Source organism: Chelon labrosus (genome assembly GCF_963514085.1).
Source record: "Chelon labrosus genome assembly, chromosome: 23".
In the NCBI taxonomy this organism is placed as follows: Eukaryota; Metazoa; Chordata; class Actinopteri; order Mugiliformes; family Mugilidae; genus Chelon; species Chelon labrosus.
Window position 1 is genome coordinate 9,663,030 of NC_140356.1, and position 12,866 is coordinate 9,675,895.

Here is a 12,866-nt window from a genome sequence, read left to right on the forward strand (position 1 = left end):
TGACACTCCTTGATGGCAGCAGCCATCCCCAGCAGGATGCAGCCTGACGCAGGGACAAGTTTCTGATGGGCTACACCCTCGTCCCTATTTAAACTTTAAACTCCCCACCAGTCAGCTCAGAGACAACATCATCAACAGCTAACTCCGGACTCAACGGGGAATAGCACTAGCGTACAATAACGAAATATTGGTGAAATTAACGAGTTTCGCAGCAGATAATGCGTTATTTAGAGGCTGCGTTTTGGTGCCCCAGTCACTCCTACTACATGGATATACGCTGATCTAATTATCTCCTGAAGGAATACAAATTACACAAAAATTATATGGGTGAGTAAACGACCGTATTTTATGCCAGAAATAAGGTCCAGGTTGTAAAAAAAACAGTAGTTCCCCTTTAAAAACCGAAGAAACTACTCAGATGAGTGCTGACACGTCTTCAAGAAACTCTACAAGTCCAGTTGCCTTTCTTTAACGTTTTTGGATATCAGTTGTTTAACGTGTAAAAGTTTTTCTATGGTTTTCTTCTTCTAGGGCTTATGCAAAATCAGGCTAGAATAAATAACAGATTGGAACTTAAAGTGTAGTGCAATAGCCTGTCAGACTAGAAGCCTTAAAAGTAATGTATATGTATATATACTGCATAACATACGAGAACGGTGCTATAATTGCAAGGCTGGAGAATGAAAAACTCAGTTGCATTTCTGCTAGGGATAGCAATAACACTGTCACTTGTCATTGCAGGAAAGTCGCAGGTGGAACTAATGACATTAACAAGGGCTGTGCTCTACTGAAGTGTCCCAACGAGGCAGCGCGTATAATATCACAGCCCTGGAACTCACACCTTAATGGAATGCAGCAGTAATCAGTGTTATTAATTAGACCCGTGCTTTTTATTCTGCTGTGACGTGTCAAAATGTGGCAAAGGTCAGTTAACGATTATGGTAGAGGCTTTCAAGCTTTAGATGAAAACCTCGTCAAACTGAGACCGTGCTTTTTCTTTTTTCTTTTTTTTTTAAAATTATAATCTGACTAAATTAACCTGAGGAAATGTAAATATATTCACGAATCAATATTAAAATAATTAACGCATGTCTGCTTTTACACAGATTATGCAACATTTTTGTTAAAACTCTACTGTTGCAAATATAATCCTTAAAGTCCCTGCTATCAGTACAGGCTTTAAAACATATATTTATCAGGAAAATCACGAGCAACTGGCTCTAAAGGTATCTGAAATGAATGAATATAGCCACATTATGTTCACAACAATCCCCGTTGGTATCTCTTTCTACACAGACCAATAAAAAACCTTTTACTTGCTCCAATCTTGGCAGGACAAAAGTATCTGTATCACAGGCTTTGTCAACAAAGATAAACCCATTGGCCTCTTGGATAAGAAGTATATTCACTACATTAACAAGGAGAAGCCCGTTAAAAGGTTTATTTAGGATTTTCTACTGATGCCGTGTGATAAATGTAACGATCAGGGGAACATCAAGGAGCGGGCTCACTCAGTAACCCGAGGGTATAAAGCAACCCGATGTATGTATGCATGTGCATTTTAGATGCTTGTGTTTTTCACAGAGAGTGTGCGTGTGTGTATGAGAATGCGCCGCTTTGATCTGATGTTGGCAGAAGGCAACACACAGTGCTTTAGCCCCCTCGACTTACACAGACAGACCTATTTTCATACAATGTTTATTGGCTGAGGGTAAGATGTAAACACAGAAATGTACTATGATCTGTTTGTCCTCAGTGGGAGTCTTTAAAATTTCATCGACCTGAAAAATGCACTGAATTCAGGACCATCACTAAACAATGCTGAAGAATATAAAATCCTTGCGCAACAAATGAAACGCTCCTTTCACATCGCTGCAAGAAAAGAATGGTTAAAATGGAATACAAGCTGTCCTGATCGTGTACATTTGGTACCTGTTTGTGCTACACTGTGCAGTTTTTGCACCTCATTGCTGTGAAAGGGAACAAAAGAAGCTGACCGACTGATGATAACCCAATTGCTTTTGTAAAAACAATAGGTGCACACTGTGCTCTGCTGCCTGGTAACCTGGAAATGGCGTTTCTGTAGTTGACAGGCTGCAAAGATCTAACTCGTCTGTACAAGGGGTGATTGATAAGTTCATGGCCAAAGGTAGAAGGAGTCAGCTTGAGAAAATGAAAATGGAACTTGTGAGCTTGGGGTTATGACATGGGAAGCTGTGTGCACAAAGTGCTTGGCGTTCAAGTGGAAAGTCACGAGAACGCCGCCGCTAGGCTACTGGTGGTGCCCAGGAGCTAACAGTAACCTAATGCTGGAAATGCAATGGTAGAATGAAACAATGAGGCTGCTGGGAATGTCAAGATTTTCTTCAGACGTAGAGTTTGGCCATTTGAACCAAGTAAGTTAATGTAACATTTTCCACAGACAAATGACAAAATATGACTACATTTAAATATATTATCAACTCCATCGTTTCTGAGAACAAGAGCAAACTTGTTACACATCATGAACTCTGACTTTACCAAATATTTCCAGTAGCAAGGTTGTGAATACCACAAGAAGGGACTGTCCTTACAGTCTTAGTCCAGCTGTTTGGGACCGTACAGATCCCTTCTTTGTAGAAGTCGTCGTCTTACAAATGGTCTCACAGCAGTGTGGTGTCGGCGACTGGCCTTTCAGTACAGGTCATCCTCCCCATTTGAACTGAGCAGCCCATTCATTCACAGTGTTGTCTTGTAATTCTCAATAACTTGACTGAACCTGAAGCTTCATGCATAATCCAAATCTAAAGATTTGTACTTCGTGTTTCAATAACCATATACAAGCAGTAGCAAAAAAGAATATCTCTATGGTATATGTGTATGAGCAAGATTAGTGAAACACGCAAATATAATTAAAGCATGTAGAAGAGCTTCAGTCGATGATGACCAGGGGTCATTAGATCTTCTGCTAATTCCTTCCAAATCCATTTATTTCTGAATAAAGAACACGATAAGTAATGTAATGAAGGAGTCGCTACATTTATTTAATTAGAGCCTGCGTTCATGCATTATTGAAGAATCCAGTGATCAAATAACTTCCCCAAAGTGTGGTCTGTGTTTTCGTATAATGAGCCTGTTTTTCTAAACGGAAGGGCAATATCACTGCACCGGCTCATGAATGGTTCAGATATGTTTTGATCTCTTGAAGGTTACGGGGCTGGAATGAATAAAAAGAGATGCACATGCAGACGGAAAGAGAGAGGGAGAGAGTCACATTTAAAATGGGGAGGGTTAAATGAGGAGAGGAGAGAGGGAGGGAGAGCAGAGGGATGTGGGACACTAAAGGAGACAGCTTCGTCTGAATTATGCAGAAGCTACCTTCGTTCCAACGTCAGACACACCACCTGCATGCGCTTAGCCGTGCACATATACACTAAAGCTGCTCTGGACCACATGAATATTAATTTACATTGGTATCCTCATGACAAGTCAGTGTTTGAAAGTTGCTTGCTACTGCCATAAACACTTTTATGGTTAAGGTTAGGGGAAGATTGTGGTGAAAAAACATTAATGTTTGCTCTAAAATGGGATGTGAATTATCAGCTCTGTGGCATGACGGTCATACCCACCATCCTGACCTTTGTTTTTTCTTTATTACATAGGAGGCACGCTGCTCCCAGCATTAGCACTGGCATTGGTAGTTAATCATGTACTGCAGAATAATCATCTGAGTACAAAGACTCCAGGATGAAAACATTCAAAAGAGAGAATGAAATTGAAATCTGCTTTTTCTGAGTCACTGGGGATTTTTCCTATCAGGCTCTGTAAACATTACTGTGCAAATGTCTGAGATGTAGGCTTTTAAGTACAGACAATTCAGTATCCTTCATCTGGACAATGGAGAGTCTGGTTGAGAGGAACTAAGATAGAATAAATCTTACCCGAAATTTTCATCTTTAAATAGGTCACAGATTCTGATTCACCGGCATCACACTGTGGGCCAGTGAGGTGATATGGTGTATCGGCGTCCTCCTTCATATGCTGTAAGAGTGCGAGGCACACGTGGGGGCCGCCGGCCGTCGGGAGAGGTCTGTTCAATCAGAGTTTCATCTTCAGAGAAATCAATGTGATGGAGCATTGCACCCAAAGTGGATGTTAGGCGAGGCAGACAGCATCAGAAGCCTAAATCAAAAGGCGTCGGTGCTTAGTATATCCATCAAGTCTGAAATGAATTTCGGGAGGGGGGAAAAAAAAGCCTGTGACTTGATTTGGAAGGAAAGAAATGGTTAGAGAGGTTGATGAGGGAGAGACAGAGAATATGCATAAGCAGGTTGAGCCATAGGATTGTTGACTTTTGCTGCATATTCAGTAGAGGAAAATGTCATTTTAAACAGATTCAGTGATAAAGTCTTATTGGATCTTAAACTGTACGACGAAGAGAGGATGATGAGGAGAAAATCACATTTATTTTCCTTCTTTTCCAGTAGCAATATTGGTAAGGACCTGTGACCATGGCCATTCTCACCACTGAGCTCCTTAGTATTCTTATAGAGACATAACCATAAAAAGTTATGAAATAACTGCTTAATAATAGCTCGGCTTTGAGCTGCAAACCTAGTGTACATTACGAAGTGTTAGGGACCAAGCAGTGAGGAAACGAGGATATATGAGTATTTGATTCAAAAAGTGTGTTTTATTGGGACAAACACAAAAACAATGAAATCGCACTCTTACGTAGGTCTTTAAAAGAGCTGAACAAATATAACTATACTCTTTACACCTACAAAACAATGCATAAACTGAACACACTGACCTAAAACAGCAAGCCACAGGATGGCATAAATACCGGTTTGGTCAAACCAAATTAAAAACACAAAGGGGTACATGAACTACAACTAAATACAAAGTGAACCCAGAGAAGTTCAATACTGCTAGCAAGACTAGTACCAATCATTCCCAGACATCTTCTATGAAAAGCTACCCTGCAGTTGTGCTACGTTAAACAGAGGACGTCAATCATGAAGAAAGAATAAAGAATAATATCTCACCTGAGGGATTTAACTAGCTAGCTAGCTAGACTGAGAAATGGCTAGCTAGCTGGCTAGCCATTTATTTATCTATCCAATGTCAGAGTGATAAACATTCAGTGAGAGTTGGTTTTCTTTTAAATCAGCTTGTGCAAAGAATGGAAATCCATGTTGTTATTCTTTCTGCATGATCATCCTCGTGGAGGCGGGTAACATTTGCATGTAAATAGTAACTGAGTATATGTTTTCTTTTTTCGCATACACAGACGAAAATTAAAGGACCGCATCAATCAAAGCCCGGCTCTACTGAAGTGAAGAAAAATGGGAGACGATGAGGATGAGCAGAAAGGAAGAGCAGGTAGGCCCACAGTGCACCAGGATAGGATTTGTGTCCCGTCCTTGAGCTGTTCAACACAAACATAAATGGATCTGGTCACGTACAACAATGTAGGCCTAATTACCAATTATGCTGTTTGCTAATTACACTGAAGCATGCAGGCTACACAAAAACCTAGTGTAATTATAGTGTCTAAATATATCATTGTATAAAACATTAACATAAACATTTCTCTCATGTATTATGGCATGAAAGATTATTTATGCTACAGCCCAGTGACATGGTTTTAAAGTTGCAATATTTGCTCTCCAAACTTAAAATGCAAAAATGTAGACCAGAGAACTGTTTTTTTCCCTCTCCCCTCCCAAAAAACCCTCATAAGCTCAGTTTTTGGACCTCTGTAATTCTAAACCCCAGCGTACCGTCATGCCTGTGCCTTCTTTCCCTGGTAAAACAGGAGGCGCACACAGGATTGAACAGAGAGGTTGTACAAATAAATCCCCCTCTGCTGATTAATGCTGAAAGGAAGTGAAATCCACCACTCACAGTCACTTCCTGCTCAAAAGGCAAACTGTCTTTGTGGGACAAGGACAAATGCCTCATCTGCCAAGACTTTGTGTCATTTCGCGGGGATCAATTCAAACTGCTATTAGGCTGCTTTATCCCCTGTCAACTTCACAGATATAAGGCCAGCACTGGAAGGGAGAAGCACTTAGAACACCTCCTTCACGTCACAGTAGATGATGAAACAGAATTTCAAAATGTAAAAATGTTTCTGTAAGAAGAGTTTTTATGCGAGAACATTTGTTATTTTTTTAAAAAAAGAACATAAGCAGCTATCTATTGACATTTCTTGGCTTGATATTAGCTTTCACCTGGAAAGTGCAGAACCATTACGCTTTTCCACGAACATGAACTTTGAATATAACTACCAGTTGAAGGCAATCATACATTGCAAAACTAATTTAGTCCTCTGTCTGAGATCACCAAGTGAAGCAGCAATGACTTTTTAATAACCCGACCTGTTCAGTCCCACTGAGCTGTGACGATGAAAAGTCTGATTCATTAATTGTACCAATGGGGGGGAATTATGTCTCAAATAATGAATCTGTTTGTGCCATTGTGAGAAACTCTGCACACTCCCTTACAGTCGACTGTGCACCTCCACAGAATGGATTTTCATTTTGTGATCAACAGCGCTCATGATAATGGCATTGTTCATTAAACACACAGGGTTTCACAAATGAGGGATTTGACTTCTGTCTCAGTCGCCGGGCTTTAATGTCCTTGTCCTGTAATTGGCCTGGATTAGTCAGCGGTTTGTCAAGTGTGAGCACAGTCCAGTTGTGCTCACCTCCACTCAGCAGATGGATCTGAGACAAAAATTTGATCACTTGGTTTCTCTCCATTCTGTTCCTACACTGGCATAAAGTGGGCTTGTGGAGGAAAATATGGCAGAGAATGGGGCAGCGATCAGGAGCCTTGCTGTGCTTTCTCAGGTTTGACAAATCGGCATCTGTTGGCTACTTTGCCAGCCAAAAACCCACTGACTCCAACATAACAGAGAGAGGAAGAGAGACAAATGGAGAGGAATCATAACGGTGCTAAAATGTGATTTGCTCAAATGTAGGCCACCGCAGCGTTGGTGCATTATTGCCAAGCATGGGTTGGCAATAATGTTTTGGCGTCATTGGGCAACAATTCCATTATAACTAGTCATCCATCAGTCCATCTGTTCTCTTCAGCTTGTCCGAGGTGTGAAGGAAGGAATTCCAGATGTTCCTCTACCCGGCAACACATTCCAGCTTTTTCTAGGGGATTCTGAGGCGTTCCCAGGCCAGATGAAATATATAATCCCTCCAGCAAATTCTGGGTCTATCCTGGGATCTCCTCCCAGCTGGCCATGCCCAGTACTCCCAAAGGGAGGCACCCAAGAGACATCCTCATCAGGTGCGCCAACCACCTCAACTGGCGCCTTTACACTCAAAGGGTCATCGCCTCAATTCCAAGCTCCTCATCTTATTTCTAAGGCTGAGACTCACTACCCTGTGGAGGAACCTCATTTCACCTGCTTCTATCCATGATGTCATTCTTTACGTCACTACACGAAGTTCAAGACCATAGGTGAGGGTTGGAACGTAGAGCGACTGATGGTAAATCAATGGTACAGCTCAATAACCAGTCTGCATATTGAAATTCAAGTGGTCCAAGAAGAAACTAGACTTCTTCTTTACTGACTCTTGCGACTGTTTGCTGATTTTAAAAGGGCTGGCTCATGGTGGGAAACTTTGGCCAATCACAGATCTTCAGAAAGAAAAGCTGACTTAATTTCCCTGTAATACCTAGATGTGTTGTGTTGACTTGTCAGGTTGCGTTCATAGATTTACCATGGAAGCATGCTCAAAGAGAGTGTGCTGGACATTGTTAACCCCCTAAAAGGCTTGACTAGCAGCCTGTGAATATGTGCATTGTCATTGCGAGCATTTTAGTGCACCAATAATGGCATTTATGTCACTGCTGTGCAAAGCCCAAGCACAGTGTAGCATAGCTAGCATAGTATAGCTATGCTGTTGCTGAGTTGCAGTTACTCAAGTGATGTTGATGTTATATCATCATCCATTTAAGACTTCTAAATGGTGAAACAAATCTGTGTGAGTGATTGGTCCTCCCTACTGCAATGCTAAGGGTCAGTTTGTAGCTTTGTATCGCCGCCCTCCATTTAAAATTACTTGTATCCACTTTTCCAGCATCGCACTTTTAATGTAACACACACACACACACACACACACACACACACTCACTCACTCCACTGTTACACAAACCTTTACAGGAAATGCTGCTTGCCTGATCATTTGAAGTGTGATAATTGAGCCATGAGTGACTCAAGTTCAGAGACAGAAAACTGACACAGAGGTGTCAACACAGAGGCAGGATTTGAAATGGTGCGAAAGGGGGTGGTGAGGTTTTCAAGACTGCTGTCGAACGTCATTACTGTATATATGCGTATAGCTAGAGCAGACCACTGCAACACGTCATCTGCCAACAATTGACCACTGAAGGAATATTAATGCTGGAGACGCACGCTGTTGGTTTGGAATGTGTGTGAATTAAATTTGTCATCCACAACCCGTGAAAACATTACGGTTTGGACACCTTCTGTGCAATAGCTGATGATTCACTTCTCAACGTGCTGCTTCACAGAAGATACTTGCCGTACACTTCATCATCACTCTGTCTGTTTCTATCATACTCTCTCTACATCACTCATGCCATTTCTGTGTCAGTCCTTCTCTCACTCGCATCTCATTAGCTCTCTCTTTCTCTCTCTCTCTCTCTTCTAAAATGCTGCTCATACACACACATGCTTTGACAATGTCAAGGTGAGTGAGTTAAGCGCTTTCATGCATCATTAGAGCAGTGATAACAGCACAGACATAAAAAGAGAGACGCCTGATTGCCCTGAAAATGGCCTCTAAAATACATTTACCTCAACAGATTATTATTGGGTAAATGTCACATAAGTGTGGCATTATGCTGTTTGAGAAATTAGAAATATGAGGAAGTGAGCACAGACCTTTGGTAGGTAATTTGTAGCCATACATGGTTTTGTTTAAAAGACGCCATTCACACTTGAGTTTGACATCAAATTGCATGCAGAGCAAGGTTTTCTCTAATTGTATGTGCTTTATCGTTGGTCATTAAACTGACCTTAGTTGAATCTGAGGCAATAGTTTTGGACTGACATGTTTATTTTAATATGTTTCTCTCCCAATGGTCCAATTACTGCCCAGACAGCTCAAACCTACATATAAAGGAGTATAAACGAGCTCAAGCCCCTGTCCAGTGAACTCTTTGATTGTTCATTTGATGCACTCCTGTTCACATGAATATACTCCAAAACCACCATCTCAGTTAAGGTTATACATTATATATTTTTAAAGATATATTTTAAATAGAAACTAAAACAGCACCTTTGTAATCTTTGCTACAGTAATTGTCAAACTAGTTTTACCCTACGCTTCAGCATTTTATTAGCTGCTTCCAATTTCTGAAAATAATAAAATAAAATAAAGACATAGAGTGAGTCATTTTGTTTGCAGATGACTCAACACTTTATTTTTTACAAAGTATAAAATGGTTTTGAGTTATTCTGGCGGATTTTAACAGCTACATCAGCCCGGCAAACTGGAACAGGTTTTTGCATCACTCACGACATCACAAATGAAAGTGCTATGGAGATAACCACACCAGTCTGTGGACAGACACTAAAATAATTTGTCTGCTGGAAGGAATCTACTGAAACAAGACCTTTTAAAGCAGAAGGACGTCAATGACATACTTGCAGATAATAGTGTGGACAGGCAGTTTGAGAAACATCAGATTTACCTGCAGTCTGAAGGCTCATTTACTAATTTAGTTCTGCGGGCCATAGACGCCGTAGCTAACTCACGTAGCCTGCGTCGTGTGAGCCATTTATACTTGTGCCTTGCCCTGTAAAAAAACACTGGAATGGAACAATGGAAACTGAAACTTTCGCCGAAATGTTGCAGAAGACGAGTCATACAAATGTTTGCATCTCTGAACCTCCTCAGTTAACCTTTCCTCGATGTGTTCCAAATTTATTCATCCAAAACAAACGATCTGAAAATTGCAGAGATGGAGAGACAGCTGGAAATACCGGAACAGCGGAAATACGCTACTACCAAGCGGACCAATCACAGCTCTTGCAGTTACATTTCTGGGGAGGTGCACGTCAACTACAGCACTAGGGTCTGCACAGGGTCTGTGTATGCTCTGCGCTGTTGTCGCAGAAGTCTAAACCGCCTATTGGAGACACCAGTTGTGCATACATACTGACACATCCCCTGATAATAGGTCTCATTAAGCCAAATAAGTGATACGTCCATATGAAATGAAGGTCATGGAGGTACCACTTATATGTTGGAAAAATGTTATAAAACTGAAATTAACATTGATATTTTATATTAAGTGCGTAATCATATTGAGTTGATATGTATTCAGACGGTCCAACCAATGCCAACTGACCAGAGGGCATGAAAGCCAATATTTACGTCACTTGCAAGCTCACATGCAGGTACAACTCAGACAGTAGTGTAATATCTTGAAATATACATCTAGGATCGAAAACATGTCAAAATAAATTATTTTCCCTCAGCTGCTACAGTCCTTGGGATTATTATGTTCCATCAGCCTTTCCATCAGGATTCCTCTGCAGAAAATTAGCTTTTAAGGGTCTCTGAATTCCAGATGTGTGCTTCGCTTCAACCTTGCAGCTGACATGCCAGCGAGCGGTTAGTTTTAAAAACAAGATTAATGTTAGCTGATCTATACTGAGGGAGTTCGGCGAGCTTTGCTGAGTCTAAATATTCCGATGCACGTACACAGTGGATAATTTTCCACTAAAAAAAAAACAAAAAAAAAACTCATTATAAACATCGAGACCAAAATGCTTACTGCTCCATGTAGGCTGCCCTTACATCATGAAGATTCAGTGAGAATGCTAAATGAGGTAATTAGGCCTGGCACTGGGCTACTGAGTAATATCATTTCTCTTCAGATTTTTTCAAACAGCCAAATTACCAAATGATGAGTCTCATACACCATTATTATTTGCAAACAAACATTTAATTCTCTTCCCGGGGCTGAATCAATGTTCTGTACATTAAAGGATTTGCTCTTAAATTGATCTGTCAATGCAATTGTTGTCACACCTCATTTATCTCTGCATATATCCCAAATGCGCACTTGAAAGAAGGCAGGCCTGCATTTTGACCTTTACGCATCCTCCTCTCTCTCTGAACTTCCCTGAGTCACCAGCGCATCATAAAAGGCTCAGATCAGCTGTCAGAGCCATTTGAAGTGACACACTAAATTGTCCTGAGTCATTCTCTTTCCCGGGCTTTGAGTGGCATTAGACAAAGGACGCCAATCACTGGAGCGAGAGAGAGAGCGAGAGAGAAGGAGAAAGAGAGCGGGACCAACATGCCGAGCTGTCGCCAGGGCAACGTTCTATTACGAAAAAACCTTCCCAGAACAGCTGTTGCGATCTTGTGTGATTAAGCATGTGTTTTAGTCATCGTGAGCTCTCAGCTTAATAGCAAGAGGTGGAGCGAATAAAAAAAAAAGTAGGAGGATGAGAGGAGGAGGCGGATGGAGAAAAGAAGGAACATTTTTTTTCACTTCTCTTAGACTAGATTAGGAAAATACTTGAAAGAGAACCAGGGTTTTTGCGAGTATGTATGAGAAAGAGAGGGATGGGGGCGTCAGAAAGAAATTTAAAGCAAAGAAATGAAAGAAAAATTTTTTTACGAGAAGCCCCCCGGCTATATGAGGATTTATTACAAAGTCCAACCTCGGTGAGCAAATAAGAGAGCGCAGTTAAAATAGGATGTTTGGTGTATTACCTCAGATACTCTAGGTACTGTGAATATTACAATCTAATATATTGCTGAGTCTGAGCATTCAGGGAAAAAAAATGTGCAAAGCAAATATGTGTCTGCATAAAAATTGCTAGGGGGTGCGTGGGGGTGTTTTGTGAAAGAGAGGTGGCATTAACAGCCCATTGTGAAAAGGCTTTTCTGGAAAGGTTGGAGGGTGAGACACAGTTAAATCAAGCTTCGCCATTATTCATTTCCATCTCTCTCTCCTTTTATTTCCCTCTTTCTCTCCGTTCTTGCCGCTTCCCAGCAGAGGTATCGCTGGCACGGTTCATCTGCTGCCGGGCTTTCAGTCATAAAACCTGTTTATTCAGACGCCGCTTTCTCAGTTTTTATGTGGAGCCACCATTCCGTATAATGAAACAGCCACAACAAGATACACAAGTTTGCACCTCTTCACACCCTCGAACATAGGAAGCATTGTACCGTGCAGCTTCACTGGCAAACTTTTGACTGATGTACCAAGAGCGATGGTGATTGAGTGGTTGAAAGTTTAATGTTGAATTTATCATTTGTTAGACACACAAATGGTCAAGTTTCGTGTGACTCCTCTCCAAATGTCACCATGGTTTCCAACATGAATCATTTTGGGTTTACTGGTCAAAATGGTTCAATTTTAACAACTGCAAAAGTACTAATTGTATTTTCTAGATATTTCCTGATTTAATCAATAGGTTTGCTAAATATAGAGTTTTATTGAAGGCAATGTGCTAAAGCCAAGTCATGTTATGGCAAAATGAAACCCCACATCTTTCACTGTGTAAAGGTTGTGGACAGTTACAAGGTTACAGTTATGGTTTCAAGCTACATCCAGAACCTTACTCTGGCATAAACCTAGATTTTGGAAACACTGCAGCCCGCAGACACCAACATTCACTTCCTGGTTGTATCTCATCTGTAACTACTTTACATTTCTTACCTGATTAGTCACGCCCTTATCGGTTCCCACTTATCTGGACATAAGGACATAAACTGTTACTAGTGCTGCCTTTAAATGGGGTTGTGAATATCATGTTCATATAAATGGCCCCATCTTGTGGTATTCATGACCTCATAAGTGGAACC